Source organism: Acomys minous, assembly GCF_964271855.1.
Source record: "Acomys minous genome assembly, chromosome: 5".
Classification (NCBI taxonomy): Eukaryota; Metazoa; Chordata; class Mammalia; order Rodentia; family Muridae; genus Acomys; species Acomys minous.
The window spans coordinates 9,756,559-9,769,296 of record NC_140494.1 but is presented as its reverse complement, the minus strand read 5'-3'; the positions used below and the strand labels follow the sequence as shown (position 1 = coordinate 9,769,296).

The 12,738-nt window shown below is 39.5% G+C and overlaps 1 long non-coding RNA gene across 2 annotated transcripts in view; it reads left to right on the top strand.

Moving 5' to 3' along the window:
• LOC311597460 overlaps positions 1–8,684 on the top strand; it is a 34,267-nt gene extending 25,583 nt beyond the window's left edge. For both annotated transcript variants that reach the window (XR_014779244.1, XR_014779245.1), the window contains exons 4-5: positions 278–409; positions 8,172–8,684. This is a non-coding gene — a long non-coding RNA (uncharacterized lncRNA). The remainder of the gene's footprint in view (positions 1–277; positions 410–8,171) is intronic.
• The last annotated feature ends 4,054 nt before the right edge of the window (positions 8,685–12,738 follow it).

Sequence of the window (12,738 nt, the reverse complement as noted above, 5' to 3'; positions counted from 1 at the left end):
TGAGGTACACAAAGGTTAACTAGCCCTTCCCAAGTGATTATAAAAGTGAGGAAGACAAAATTCACACTTTGATCTGCCTTCAAAGTCTTTCTTCCCACAACCTTGTTACAGAAAATTAAAAGCAAGACCTGTCATAATTGTTCTTTCTGTCTTTTTTTCTTTTTCTTTTTTACTTTCAGAGATTTGGGAAGTTTTTTGGGGGTTGGTTTGGTTTTTATATTTGTTTGTTTGGTTTTTTTGGTTTTAGTTTTGTTTTGTCTTTGGTTTTTGTTTTGAGGCAAGAATCCTTATAGCCCAAGATACCTAGAAGTCATGATGTAGCCAAGGGTGAAGTTGAGCAATTGATTTTTCCTATGACCATGTCCCATTTTCTCAGACTACAGATATGCACCATCATCCTTGGTTCCAGGTAAGCTTTTCAGAAAAGAACCATACTCTATATGTTTTAGATTATGCCCATCACAAAATTCCTGTTTCAACTATGCAACTTCTACCAGTGTAGACCAAGGACCACTGTACATAATATATAAACATTGCTCTTTTAAGACCTATTTTTCTTGGCTTCTAAGAAGAGACTTGGTACCCATGAGCATATACAGAGGGAGGAGGTCCTCCTCAGTCACAGTCATAGGGGAGGGGAGTAAGGGTAAAATGGAAGAGAGGGAGGATACAATGGATGGGATAACAATTGAGATGTAATATGAATAAATTAGTTAAATATATTTTTTAAAAGACCTATCTTTCTAGATGTTGGGATTTGAAATTCACACCCAGAAAATATGATTTCAATTTTTCAACCACTTAAAATACACAAGTCATTCTTAGCTCACAATCTGTATAAAAACAAGGGGTAGGTAAGATTTTGGTGAGAGACCATAGCTTGCAGACCCTTGATAAAAAGGTTCGTATGCAATTAAAACAAAAGACATGTGGCATAAAATAGGACTTGCAGTTATTTGTCTGCTATGTTTACATTGCATCCATTTAAATCCTAAAATTACTGCCAGTCTTTCTGCTTTGACTGATCTAAACCAGCACAAGCTACTTCTAGAATCCAGTGCAGATCTGCATGGTTGGCAAGCTCTGTGGCCTTGGGCAGTTTACTTAACTCTAAGCCACAGTTTCCTCATTGTAATAAGCAGTTATCTGACAGGTTGATTGTTGTAGGCATTACATTAAAAAAATAGATGTCAAGAAATTATCAGGGATCCCCAGCAGGTTGTAAACTCTCAATAAATATTAACCCTTATCACTGCTCATATTATTATTACTATTGTCAAAATCGCCAACCCAGATAAGAAAATTAAAATATTACATCACTTGACATTCACTTCTGCCAGTCTGTGGATAGATGCTCTACCTTAAAGACAACTAAAAGTCCTTTAAGTCTCTTTTCCAAGGTTCTTACTACAAGATTATTCTATCAATCCAGAAGTCTGCACTCCTTCCAAAACAACAACATTCTGCCATACTCTACTCTAGACGAGAGTCTAGAAAAATTAATCTGTGCTTGTCACCCAACACAATTCTGTCCCCAGGATCCTCTGTCGGTGACTAGCTATCTTATTTCTCGAGCTTATTTGGTTGTTCATTTTCAGTGTTGGAGAGCCCCAATAAGAATAGGAGACACAAAAATCTGCATAGTGAATTTTTCAGGACTAGGAGGATCCTAGTTTTCTATCAATTAGTTGGGATCCATGCACATAGAACACTTCTTTAGGAGGATAACAAAGGCAACAGTCCTATCAAAGTCCAGTTGTTCATATCAAAAACTAGTTCTCACTCTCCTTGGCCCCTCTTGTATTTCTTGAAGATATACTATGTGTCTGGCATCATGGATTCTCTAATCATTTCTGTGGCCTCAGCATAAATTACTAAAGATGAGATATGCAAATAAAATGCTTATGAAGACCCAGAAATCACCACTGTCTATGTGTGGGCCAAGGAAAACCATGACTGTGCTAAAAGTCATCAAGTTCCCTTGTTATCTGAGACCCGATTGTTTTCGTCTCAAAAGACTTGTGGGCAGGTATCTTTGGTGAAGCTCACCATTTATCTGTTGGAGAATCAGCTGAGAATGACTTAGTTATCTGACGCTCTATTTCAGAGGACTGATGGGGTATGTTCTCAGAAGGGCATGACAATTCATGAACAGGGAGAATGAGCGATAGTTCCCAGAAGACGTGTCATGTCTTCTTGAGCTTTCTGTATAGCAGGAGCCAAATGTCAGGTCCGATAGTTTGAATAGGAAGAAGAACCCTGGCCACTTGTGAGGAAGAAACAAGTTCTATAATTTTGATGGCATCTTTTTTAATAAATCAAGTAATCGTGGCTCAGATGGTCATAACAATTAAAGATCTCCACCAAAGAAACTTGGAGCAAGTGGAGATGAGTCTGTGTCTATATAGCAGATAGATGTTCAGTTTTCTTGCTATAGCTGATCCCAATATTTCAAATCAAGTCGGTGCTTCTTGTAGGTAGCATATATTCAGCAAGTCTATTGCTCGATTATTTCAATAAGCACTTTTCCTAGCACTGAAAAGGTAATCAAGGAACTAAACAACCAACAGTGAACGTAGTCAATTAACTAATCTCTTTTTGGTTATATTTCTTTATAAAACTGGCCCCCCTCAGGAATGAATAGATAGATCACTCGATATATAATTCTCTCCTATTGTTTCCTCTGAGATGTCAGAGCTGGTTTCTAACACACTTACTTACAAGTTTCTATAACACTGTCCCATCCTCGTCTTTTTTCTGCCAGCTACTTCTTTGAGAATATTTTCATGCCTCCAGTTTCCTCTTAGTAAACTCAAATAAAACAATGCTCAAAGACCCTCACTGTTCCAATGCAATTAATGCTTTATTTAAAGTTACTAGTGCCTAACACTAAGCAGTCAACGTCTAACAGCGGCATCTCACACCTTCATAACAACTAAGGAAGAGCAAAATGCTTTCAAACATCTTTCACTTCAAAACAATAACTCCAGGCTTGTTTTATCTGCATGCATTTGGTTCCCAATCCATCAATTCATTACGCAATTTTAAGAGTGTAATAGTAGGCATTAGGGACTACTGTAAACACAGTGTTCTGAATTCTTCCAAGGAAGCAACAGATAATTGGAATAATTCATCATTCCCTGCCAGAAAAAAACAGGATTTGTAGGAAAATCTGCTCCTGCTCCTTTCGCTCCTTTCAAGACTAAAACATTTTGACTTCTCTCTGCAGTTCCAGAGACCAAATCTAAGTTCTTACCTATTCTACAAAATGTTCTGTCAGTAAGCCACATCTTTAGCCCTTAAAACAACTATTTTTAAACACATCTATCTTTCCATCCTCTAATTTATAAAGAAATTTAATGGGGCACAAGACCACAAGGTGATAGTAGTTATTAGTTTCTTCATCCTTATATAGATTAGGTAGAGTCTAAACTGTCCCTACTTCCAAGACATGTCCAAATATACTAAGATAACGAATAAATGCAAAAACAGAAAGTCTATTTGCCTGATGGTCAAGGAGACTATTGTTGAATCCTTTTTTTTTTTTTTTTTTAATTCTTGGAAAGAATAAAGTCCATTAAGAAAGTTCCTTAAGCCCATTGAAAAAGCCCGAAGTTTCAGAGGTGCAAGAGATTCTGGTGACTAAAACTCTCGGATTGTGTAGTCTCGTTCCTCCAGGGTCCACAGTAGAACTATGAATGTCACACAAGTGGAGAAGAGCATCTGCTAACACTGTGTAGTTGAAACCATTGCAAACACAAAGAGGCCTACAGTGGTGCACAAATGGCAGCATGTTTCAGGATAAACTAAGTTCTTGGGGAAAATGTTCGAATAGCTTGCTATCAAAGCAAAAGCCAGCTGCAGAATATGACAGTAGTACAGAGACATGGCAAGGACTTCCCCCCCAAAAAAAAACAAAGGACAAATCTTGACAAAATTACAATCCCCTCACTCCAAGGAAAACGCATGCATTATTTTGTGGGAACCTCTGAAATACTTGTAGGACTTTTTTAGTTATAACTGGAAAGGTGAGATGGGAAAGGGAGTCAACAACCAATTGTGAGTTGAAATTGTGGTTGTTCTGTTCCCAGAACTGCAATGATTCTGTATTTTCACAGAGAAGTTATGTGGGGAAAGCTATAAACCTACATCAGATATGTTGTGTGAGCCCTGGGGATGGACATGCATATTTTGTACGTGTTTGAAAAGAAATTACAACATGCATGATGGACCCCTCAGTTGAGGAAATAACACTAAATGTAAGTGGATTGTGCACTTATATTTAAACCCTAAAGACCTCCTGACACAGCCTCTATCCCTTAGTTTTGTCTTGATCTATCATTTTAATCATCTATAAATAGTATGGGAATTTTCTCCTATGCACATGAAGACTAGAGGCAAGTCATCTAATTAGACAGTGCATGGGTGGAGGCTTAGGCAAAACCTTTAGTCATTAAGACAAATACCTGAGAGAAATTGTTTAAAAGAAGAAAATTTCATTTTGCCTCAGTAATCAGAGGTTTTGGTTCACAAATGTCTGGCTCCATTTTTTTTCCTAGTCCAGTAGTGAGTTGGAATATAATAATGAAAATGTAAGACTTTGCAAAGCTGTTTACTTCTTGACAGTAAGAAACAAAAGAAGAGAAATATGTGTGTGTGTATGTATGTATGTATATATGTATGTGTGTCTGTGTATATATATCCTTCAAAGACTTTTCAGAGTTTCCAACTTGGAAACTAGCCCACACCTATAATCCTTTGACCTCTGCCTCGTTTTAATCTCCTCAGAGAATAAAGGTTAAAGAAGAGATGGGCTGAATTTTCAGTTCTCCAAAGAACAGCAAATACCTTCCTATATGGGCTTCCACAGCCACAGTGTTTGATCACTGCCAACCAGAAGCATGGGCAGCCTTTGCTATTGTAAGATGTCATTTGACACCTTCTAGGTAGATGTACCCTCAAGGATCACCAAGCCAGACCCGTAGAACTGGGCATGGTTACTTTTAACAAATGGAATTTTGAGGGAGCTAAGTTAAAGTGACTTAGCTAATTTTAACTGCTAATATCTTGCAGAGAACCCTGAAGTCTCAAACATAGGACAGTGTGGTAATTTGAAAGAAAATGGTCCCCATAGGCTCATAGGGAGCAAGAGTGGCACTATTATGTGGTGGGGCCTTGTTGGAGTAGGCGTGGTCTTCTTAGAGGAAGTGATTGCTGTAGGCAGGCTTTAAGGTCTCATATGCTCAAGCCACACTGAGTGTGTGGCAGGCAGTTTCGGCTGCCTGTGCATCAAGATGTAGAGCTCTCAGCTAACTCTCCAGTGCCTTGTCTGCCTACCTGCTGCCATGCTTCCAGCCATGAAGACAATGTACTAAACCTCTGGTCTGTAAGCCAATCCCAATTAACTGTTTCCCTTTATAAGAGTATCATGGTCATGGTGTCTCTTCACAGCAATAAAACCTTAACAGACAGTAAAGAGCATGTGTACAAAGGTTCTGTGTAGGCTTGGGGTATGTTTCCCTCTATTATCACCCACTTTGAGGTTGTGAATATGTTTTAAAAGCAAACATTCCATGCAGGCTTGTTCACAGTCACCAGTACACACTTCACCATGGGAATATCAGAGATTAGCAATTAACATATTAACTAAACTCATTAATTTTGTTACATGTATTTATTGTGCATGTGCATTCACACGGACATGCACTTGCCATGCCATGCATGTGGAGGTCAAATAACAACCTGCTGAAGTGAGCGCTCTTCTTCCAGGGTTACCACGGTTGGCAGCAAGTGTTCCAGCCCATTGAGCCACCTTCCCAGCCATCTGACCGTAGTTATTATTCTCTTCTAGCAAGATAAACCTTAATTAAAACACAGCCAAAATTTAAATAATGCTTCTATTGGTGGTTTCATAGCTCTGACAGAGAACATAAGACCCATGAAAACTAAAAACTTAACATCAGCCCTTTAAAACAATGTTTATCTGCCACTGTTTTAGAATGTCCTATTTGTTCTTAAATTGTGCTGCATAAAGTTTTGAATTAAAAAAAAACCACTATCTAAAGATTTTCTATCTTCCCTTTTTTTTTTCTTACTTACTTATTACTTTATTTACAGTGCTGACGACTGAACTCAGGGCTTCCTGCATGCTGGGTAGTTGTTCTGACCCTGGGTTACATCCCTAGACATTTCTTCTCTTCTTCTTCTTCTTCTTCTTCTTCTTCTTCTTCTTCTTCTTCTTCTTCTTCTTCTTCTTCTTCTCCTCCTCCTTCTTCTTCTTTTTTTTCCTACAACTATGACCCAGGTACATCTTCTTACAATATTTCTAACATCAGATTCGGTCCTCAAGTAGTTTGTAAATAAAGCCGGTTGTTCTAGTCCACAAATTCTTCCTGAAGGAATGGATCAATCTGTGTTATCTTCTCTTTTCTCAAACTGTAACTTTGAAAAATGTGTATGAGGAGAGGCAGGTAACATGAGTAAGCACTGTATACAGGTGTGGGCATCTGTGTACAGGTGCATGGAGACCATTGGTCACATGAGTAAGCACTGTATACAGGTGTGGGCATCTGTGTACAGGTGCGTGGAGACCATCGGTCACACCTTAGGTGTCTTCCTCCATTGTTCTCCACATTACTTTTTGAACCAGGCTAAATTTGCTCACCCAAAGGTTAGGCTGGCTGGTTAATGAGCCATACAGATCTACCCATCTCTGTGCCCCTCAATGATGAGATTACAGGGATGTTGCTTTTTAATGGTGCTGGGGATCTGAACTCAGGTCCTTGCCCTTGTGAGCAATTAAGCCATCTCCTCCCTTTACACTTTGAGATCTTGGATCCTTCATTTCAGTTTCAATTGTTTTCCTGCTAAGTGTTTTCAGCTCTAAGAAATATTCAAAAGCTGCCTAGCAATATTTACCAATATTGACACAAATCGTGCCCTTCTTGTTGTCCCCTACAGCAACACATCTACACTGCAAAAGCCATCTTTTTTTTTTTTAACCAGCGAGCTAGGTGAAATGTCAGCACAGTGGTAGAAAGAGTTGCCAAACCACTATTTCAATGTGCTTAGTATGCGGCAAAACTTAATAAAAGTTGAACCCTGACAATGCCTTCTCCGTGAAATTCATGGAACCATATTTCTGTAGAAGGAAGTGCCGGAATGAGGCTGTTTCTTTAAGGAAATACGTGGATGGTACACTCTTCTTTTCCCAATATTCAAAATTAAGCCCCTCCAAATAGCTTACACATCGAAGTTTATAACCTCAGCCTACACAAGTCCAGTGCAAAAAGATCTACTGCCTCCAGGCAGAGCGAGGAAGCTCTTTAAAGATGAATCATTTTCATAAATGAGTGCAGAGGGAGGTCAGGCCAGGGGACAGGGAAGGTTACGTGTGTGCCTGAGATAAGGCCTCATCCATCCTCCCCTGACTGTCAGGCCTTGATGGGTGAGCATTGCCTTGAGCTCCCATAAAACATGTTGTTTGCAGAAAACTTGCAGGTGGTTCATAAAAAAGTCCAAACTGTTGCCATGAAATTTATCTCCCACTGCGGGATCTGTTTATAATAGAAGCAAAGGATCTTGAATAGAAATTAAGTATCTCAGACTGACTTATATTGGCTGGGGGGGGGGCATTGAAAAATTCAACCTGCTTCCCCATCATGGTACTAAAAATGTCAAAGTATTTGTATTGATGACATCTTGACAAGATACGAGTCTGTTCAAAGGGGAAATGATGTCGATTGAGTGCTTGCTCCATATCCCTGGGGAGAGAATAGGCTGGGTGAGATTTTATTGGGAGAATGTAATCAGACAACTGAACTCTTCATCGCATTTTATTTCTGAAGAGTGTCAAGGATGGGTTATTTACAATTCCTCCATCTGCATGGTCAAAGTGAAAAGGGCATCTCGATTTTTTTTTAAGTTGTAAGAGGATATTTATTATCTTGAAGCCAAGAAGAGATTGGGGGCAACGGTAATGTTGGCCATAATTTGGGGGTATCTCCATATAGAAATGGAAAAAAAATGCTGATACAATTCATGTAGATAATTTAGACCCTAAAACCTCTGTCACTCGAGAGAAAGAGATAAGTGAGAAAGAGGTGCTAAATTTTGTTTGTGCTGCTTCTCCCGAGTTGTGTTTATAATTGACTCAATTTATCACATCCCAGGTGCATCTACCTGCATAGTGGTTTTAAGTTGCCGAGAAGACGAGTGCTCGTAAATCTTGAATTGATGAATTTAGCACATGCATAGGGAAGGATATTACCTGGAGGATGATTCACCGAATCCAAGCATGCTTTAGCTGATGGTGTGACCTTGGAGAAAATGCGCACCAGGATTCCATACGCCAACCACATGTGTAGTACTTGAAAGTCAGCAAATGTAAGGACACGGGATACTCTATAAACTCACAATAGCTGACGTCCAAGGCTCTGCTATGGCTTCAGTATGACAGGTCTTCCATGGGCTCAGGCATTTGACTGCTTGGGCCTCGAATGAAGATGCTGCTTTGGAAGGCTATGGAACCTTTGGGAGGTGGAGATTCACTGGAAGAAGTAGGAGACTTGGAAGAGACACTGGGGTTTCATAACTTGAGCCTACTTGCTTGTGCAACGTGACCAGCAGCCTGTCAGACCCACTGCCATCTTTTCCTGGCCATGTAAACCAAAATAAATCCTTCCTTTCCAAATTGCTTCGTACATGGTATTTTGTCAGAGCAATAGCAAAAGGACGGAACACAGTCTCTGCCCATCATTGCTGCTCCCTCTCGCCAAGCGTATTTGTGTGGTCGGAGAGGAGAGTGGTTGAGGAAGCAGTAAGACTAATCAAATCCTTTCACTTCCGGTGTGAGTGCTGTGTTTTGTGAAGGGCTCAAGAGGCCTTTCACCTCCCCCAAAATATCCATAGTGATAGAAATGCAGGCATTGGGGCAACTCAAAAAGAAGTGCATTTGCCAATATGGTGGTGTTGAGAATGAATGTTTGTTCACCTCGAATTCAGATGTTGAAATTCTAACCACTCGCTGCGCTGTGGTGCTACCAAGAGGTGGGGTCTTCGAGCGGTAACGGGGTTATGAGAGTAAAGCTTCAGAGTAGGGATAATGTCCTGAAACAAACAAACAAGGACAACAAAACAAAACAGGAACCAGAGAACTTCTCTCCCCTTCTCTTCCTATTGGCTTTCTCTCTTTTTCTCTCCCCTTCCTTCTTTCTTTCTTTTCTCTTAACTCCACCTTACGTAGATACAAAAGGGGCAGCTATCTACAAAGTGAACTCTCACCATGCAGGCTGAGCTGGCTAGACACTCTCATTTTAAATGACTATTGATTATTTTGTGTACTTATTTTCTTTGTTTCCTTTTGTTCACTTTTGGCTTATAGTTTACATACTGATAGTAAATAGGAAGCTGGTAGGGTGTAGCAAATGCTATGTCATCAAGGTGCTTGGTCAATAGTCGCCGAATCTCAGATATGAGTAATACACATTGCTTGTGCCATTGGACTGTTGATATTTGCAGCTTTAAATGAATGGCGGAAGGAAATGACTTTGTCTGCCCTCTAGCTTCCTCAAAGCTTCCAACCAGATTCTATCTAAAATGACTCAGACTATCCTAATCCCAAAGAATTACTCTCCTAATCCCAAAGATCTCAGTCAAAGGATTCGTTCACTCTCCTTGGGGTATTTCATGCCACTCTCCAGTCTGTGTTCCCGGTAACAAGGTTTTTGATGCATTCTTCTCAGTACACAGGACCTAGATGCACTCGTTTGATGAGTAGCTATAGTCTGAGTACTTCCAACATGCAAAGAGTATGGGGCTAAGTTATTTCTTATGGCCTGTAGCCAAGCAAGGGAAAGAGTCAAGCATAAATGTTCTATAATGTATAACAACTGAAAAGTTACATTGTACTTTCTCGATTCACAAAAGCCTGATGTTTAAATCTTTGTTTGAGATAACACTGTGGTGCCATTGCTCTCATTTTTCTGAGGAAAAAGTTGAGATTTAGTTAAGCTGCTTGTTCGGAGTCCTATAAGTGGAAAATGAAGGAGCAGGAAGAGCATTTATTAAATGAGATGTGAACGCTTTTTAAAATGTTTTCAATATTTCCCACTTCTATGGCTTTAAGGTACCAAGTGATGACCTTTATTTAAAAGAAAAATTAGTCCATTTTCATTACAATATGCCACACAATGTCTCAATTTGTTATCATGGCTCCTTGCTCTTGGCTCAGTGCCTGAAATGATCCAGCTATGATCTAGGTTAAGCTACATAGCACCACTACAGCAAGCATCATGGGCTTTCCCCAAAGTTCTTAGTTAGGTATCTTCAGGAGTTGGGGATATGCTCAGTTTTTGGAGTACTTGCTTAACATGTAGGAATCACAGGGTCCCGTCCCTAGCATTTGGTAAACTGGATACTACAACACATGCCTGTAATGCCAACACTCAGGACACGAAGGCAGGAGGATGAACTTTATGTCATCTTTGGCTACATAACAAGGTCAAGGCTAGCCTTTGACACATTATACCATAAAAACTTGTACTTTCAAGGGGAAAACATCAAAAACATTCTTACATGATTTTGTTCTCCCTTCCCAAGCCCATGAAACATGAATCATGATTTTCTTCTCTTTGTGGTCATAAGCGGGTGCCAAATCAAGCTGGCGAACTTTTATGTTCATATAGAAATATTTTGGTGAAGTTGATTTAAATGATTTATCATCTTCATGTCACACATTTTCCATATTTACTTATGCTTCTGTCACCCAGTCCAAAGCCAGTAAAAGAACAGAGAGATGCAAGTCATCCTAATCCTGCCTCAAAATGCCGTATGAATGAGTGAATGGATGAAAGAATGAGAAAGACATCATAAAAAAGGAAACTTCTGTCACTCTTAACATGAAACTAGAGAGTACGACACTAAGTGAAACGAGGCAGATAAAAGAAAACCATTACTATACAAAAACAGTTACCAGAGAGTATGAATGATAGAAAATGATGAGAAAGGGGGAGATTTTGCTCAAAGGCACAAAGATTCCATTGGAATAGGGACTATGTTTTAGTGATCTAATGCGCTGTGTGCACTGTATGGTGGTTCCCAATTAGTAGTAATAGTGTGTGTGTGTGTGTGTGTGTGTGTGTGTGTGTGTGTGTGTGTGTGTTTAACATTAGGCTATTTTAAAAGATATCTTATTAAGGCCTAAAGTAGGAAAGAGTAATGCAAAAGAGAAACTGATGAGGACAAATTTATAAAGATGTAGTTAACACAATTTGGTATCCAATAGGGCAAAAGAGAAGAAGAGAAAATAATCCAATGGGGGGAGACAGTAAGTAACATTGTCCCTGAGGACACAACATTAGATACGTGACTCATAGCTTCTCAAATAGCCTCCCCCGTAAGTTCTGGTCTGTTCAAGTGCTACATGCCATGAAACATGTGACATGTAATGAGATATATGGTAGTCCACAATTTGCCAAGGACATTTGCAGACCAGGATTAAAATTCTATTACAATAACCCTAACACTTTGTGGAGCAGGTGAAAGGAAAGCCATGCAAGGACTATCAGCTTATAATTTGGATGAATAACATTTCTTTAGCAATTTGCAATCTTCCTCAAAGGAGGGGAAATTACTTTAAAAGATAAAAGTATTACAAGGATATTGGACTTAAGTCTAGCGTAATAATCACATATTCTCAGAGAAATGTGGGAGCTACAATTTTAAATAAATTAGTCCTGTCAAGATGGAACAATGGTACCAGCTTTCCTTCCAATAAAAAACAACAAGAAATGGAAATGGACAAAACTCTGTGATGTACAGAACCATTTCTCCCCTGAGAGAAGAGAAACACAGAGTTGAAACTTACAGAAACTCCTGCAGAGCATTTTGAGGCCGCAGTGCTGAGCAGCACAGTATGGGTACTGCGCAGCTTCATCCGTGAGTTGGGGGTATGAAATTGTGGTGTTGAGGGACAAAGGCAGCTAATGTTCCAAGTACAGAATATCAAAGAGAGCTGAGCATAAATTAAATGCCAGAAATATGCCAAGCCCCTGACAATATCCATCCTCTTTGTGGTCAGCCTATGCCTATGAGAAACGCCCCATGCTAGGCAAAGAAGCACACACAAGCACTTGAAAGTCATAATGTCTGACATTCAAACAGGGTCAGGAATAATGCCTGTCTCTGAGAGCCAGAACAGAAAGCCTTGAGATCCATAGGGAACTGCATATAGTATAGAAAAACTAATGTCGTTGGTATTAAAAAAAAAAAAAATAAGTATCCCTAGGCCATAGACACAACTTTGGGTGTATCTATAAGGTATTTCCAGAAGGGTCCTTCTGAGAAGAGAAGACTTGCTCAGAATGTAGACAGCAGGATCCCCATGTGCTGAGGTCCTAGACTGAAAAGTTAGAAGAAATGAGTTGAGCACCAACGTTCATCTCTCTCTGATTCTGGCTGTGGATGACATGTGACCAGCTACCCTCAGCTCCTGCAGCCATGTCTTCCCTATCAGCAGAGACTGTGCTTTCAAACTGTGAGCCAAAATAAACCAGTCCTTCCTGGAGTTGCTTTTATCATCTGTTTGTTTGTTTGTTTGTTTGTTTTTTTCAGAGCAATTAGAAAAGAAAAATTAACAAAGCATCCTGCTTCAAAGATGCACATAGATAAGAAATAATCAACTGGGAAAAGATGTTTCACGATAATACACTAATCAAAGTAAAATTATAGGACAAGGAA